At 42.6% G+C, this 3,460-nt stretch overlaps 1 protein-coding gene across 1 annotated transcript in view; it reads right to left on the bottom strand.

Moving 5' to 3' along the window:
- The window catches only part of UBE3C (ubiquitin protein ligase E3C), a 133,508-nt gene that overhangs the window by 120,652 nt on the left and 9,396 nt on the right, over window positions 1–3,460 (bottom strand). Inside the window, exons 2-3 of the mRNA XM_011973087.1 lie at window positions 2,439–2,513; window positions 1,091–1,237 (exon numbers count right to left, since the gene is read on the bottom strand). The gene's annotated coding sequence lies outside the window, so the exon portion shown is untranslated. The remainder of the gene's footprint in view (window positions 1–1,090; window positions 1,238–2,438; window positions 2,514–3,460) is intronic.

The raw sequence follows: 3,460 nt of genomic DNA, 5'->3' as shown, positions 1-3,460 counted from the left end.
TATTTTCCACCATTAATACACACTGTTCCTCAGCACTAAGATCAAAAGCCTACAAAATTTTAGAGAACTACGATTATATCTGGGATTTTTTTTTTTTTAAATGAGACCCGAAGGCTGGGCGTGGTGCCTTATGCTTACAATCCTAGCACTTTGGGAGGCTGAGGTGGGAGGATCACTTGAGGCCAGGAGTTGCAGGCTAGTCTGGCCAACATGGTGAAACCCCGTCTCCACTAAAAATAGAAAAATTAGCCAGGCATGTTGGTAACATGCCTGTAATTCCAGTCACTTAGGTGGCTGAGACACGAGAATTGCTTGGGCCCGAGAGGCGAAGGTTGCAGTGGGCCAAGAATGCACCACTGCACTCCAGCCTAGGTGACAGAGCAAAGCTCTACTCCCCCAACGCCCCCGCAAAAAAGAGACCCTAAATCATGAACAGTGGCTCATGCCTATAATTCCAGCACTTTGAGAAGCCAGGGAGGGAAAATCACTTGAGGCTAGGAGTTTGCGAACAGCCTGGACAACATAGCAAGACCTCATCTCTACAAAAAAAAAAAAAAATTAGCCTTAACATTAACAAGATGTACACACACCTGTAGGCCCAGCTACCTGAGAGGCTGAGGTGGGAGGACTGCTTAAGCCTGGGAATTCAAGCAACAGAGCAAGACCCCATCTCTAATATAACAATAATAAAATGTAAACACTGAGACCCTGCATTTTAGAGTTTCCAGGTAATCACGATGTGGTATTCAGAGTGCACTTCCCACTGACCTAGGTGTGCTGGCAACTGCTGAGGCCTTGTCAGGGTACATGACAGGTGGGCAAAATATTCTACTTTTTAAATGCTTAAGGTTTTCCACTGTAAAAAAAATACGAAAAAGCCGATTTTTGGACACACATTTTTATGTGTATCAAATTTTAAGAGGTAAAACACATCACCACAAAGGTAACCTCTCACAGTTAGCTGAGAAGTTCGCAAAGCCTGGACGCAGTGGAGAGCTGCTTAACTTTCTGATGAGATGTCATTTCCACTTTAAACAAAAAAGTAGAACACGTGTAAACCAGGACAAGTGAAAGTGTAGTTAACACTCACCAAACGTTTTGAGTCTTCATTTTGTTTGTAAAAAAACAGAAGCTGCCTTACCAAAAGGGTAAGGTTGGGGCCATTAGCAATGGGAAAAGCGTCCCCGGACTGTGACAAGGTGGCACAGCGATCAAATGCACTTCTTTGGATGGAATACTGGAAGAAAAACAAAACAAAATGACCCATAAATACAGTATTTGGACACACAATTCTTATGATGTAAATATACGTTGCTGTGTTTACAGGAATGGTGGAAATTGACAATGAAAACGCCACTATTGGTCCTTGCTCACAGTTGAGTTGTAGGGAAAAAAAAAAGGTTAAAAAAAAAAAAGAAGAAAAAAAAAAAAGCTAGGCATGGTGGCTTAAGCCTTTAATCCTAGCACTTCAGGAGGCCAAGGCAGGTGGATCACCTGAGGTCAGGAGTTCAAGATCAGGCTGGCCAACATGGCAAAACCCCGTCTCTACCAAAAATACAAAAGCTAGGCTGGGCACGGAGGCTGATGCCTATAATCACAGCACTTTGGGAGGTCAAGGTGGGTGGATCACCTGAGGTCGGGAGTTTGAGACCAGCCTGCCAACATGGTGAAACCCCATCTCTACTAAAAATACAAAAACAGTTAGTCAGCTGTGGTGGTATGCACCTGTAGTCCCTGCTACTCAGGAGGCTGGAGCAGGAGAATCGCTTGAACCTGGGGGCAGAGCTTGCAGTGAGCCAAGATTGTGCAACTGCACTCCAGCTTGGGTGACAGGGCAAGACACTCTCAAAAAACAAAAAACAAAAAACAAAACAAAAACAAGCCAGGCGCAGTGACTTATGCTTGTAATCCCAGCACTTTGGGAGGCCAAGGCAGGCAAATCATTTGAGGTCAGGAGTTCGAGACCAGCCTGGCCAACATGGTAAAACCCCAACTCTACTAAAAATACAAAAATCAGCTGGGCATGGTAGCGCGCGCCTGTAATCCCAGCTACTTGGGAGGCTGAGGCAGTAGAATTGCTTGAACCCAGGAGGTAGAGGTTGCAGTGAGCCAAGATCATGCCACTGGAGTCTGGCCTGGGCAACACAGTGAGACTGAGTCTCAATTTGAAAAAAAAAAATAAAGAATCTCCCACGACTTTCTTCTATTTTGATTTTCAACTGTGGTTAGGCCCATGTTTGCATTTTATTATTTAAAAATTACCTAAAAACTCACCTATCTATAAATCTTTACAATAATCAGAACAAATAAAATTATTTATTGGGAAGAATACTATTGTCAACATTGACTTCCATTAACAAGGTGTACAAAGATACCATATTTAAAATAAGCTCTCCCATGCCCTACTATTCTTCTCATTTTAAAACAAACAAACTTACTTGCTGTTTTCTGTCTCTATAGCCTCGAATAAATGACTGGATAATTATTGCATTTTTCAACCTTCGCCTTTCTTCCTAAACAATAAAAGGAGGAGTGAGGGAGCAACTGGTCAGAACTGAGTGAAAATGACATTTTGCTAGTACAGACTTTAAAAACACTTAATGGTGATGTAATTCACATACCATAAAATTCATTGTTTAAATGGTAACACCCACTAAATATGCATTTAATATATTAACAGTCCTATAACCATCACCACTGATTTTTAGAATACCTTCATCACCCACAACCAGAAGGCCTGTCTCCATTCACAGTCACCCCCAGTTTCCTGCCGGCCCTTCCCTTGCCCCTGGCAATCACTCATCTACTTCTATCCTATGGATTTGCTTATTCTGGACAGTTGATATAATGGGATCATACAGTATGTTGTGTCTGGTTTTCTTCCCCTAGCATGATGTTTTCAAGATCCACCTATATTACAGCATATGTGAGAACTTAATTCCTTTCTAAGGCTGAGAGTAATGTTCCAGTGTATTGACAGACCATGCTGAATTCATGCATTCATCTACTGATGGACATGTGGGCTGCTTCCACTTTGGTCTATTATGAATTAAGGCTGCTATGAACATTCATAGAGAAGTTTTGTTGTGGATACAGGTTTTCATTTCTGTTGAGCATAAACTTAGAAGTACAGTTATCACTGAGGAACTGCCACACTGTTTTCCAAAATGCCAACACCATTTTACAATCCCACCAGCATAGTAGGACTTTTTGTTTTGTTTTATTTTATTTATTTTTTTTTGAGACAGAGTCTTGCTTTGTCGCCCATGCTGGAGTGTGGTAGCGCGATCTTGGCTCACTGCAAGTTCTGCCTCCTGGGTTCACGCCATTCTCCAGCCTCAGTTTCCCGGGTGGCTGGGACTACAGGTGCCCGCCACCACACCTGGCTAATTTTTTGTATTTTTAGTAGAGACGGGGTTTCACCGTGTTAGCCAGGATGGTCTCGATCTCCTGACCTCAT

Source organism: Mandrillus leucophaeus, unplaced genomic scaffold, assembly GCF_000951045.1.
Source record: "Mandrillus leucophaeus isolate KB7577 unplaced genomic scaffold, Mleu.le_1.0 Scaffold134, whole genome shotgun sequence".
In the NCBI taxonomy this organism is placed as follows: Eukaryota; Metazoa; Chordata; class Mammalia; order Primates; family Cercopithecidae; genus Mandrillus; species Mandrillus leucophaeus.
Note: the sequence above shows the minus strand (reverse complement) of the source record. Positions and strands in the feature narration are given on the sequence as shown.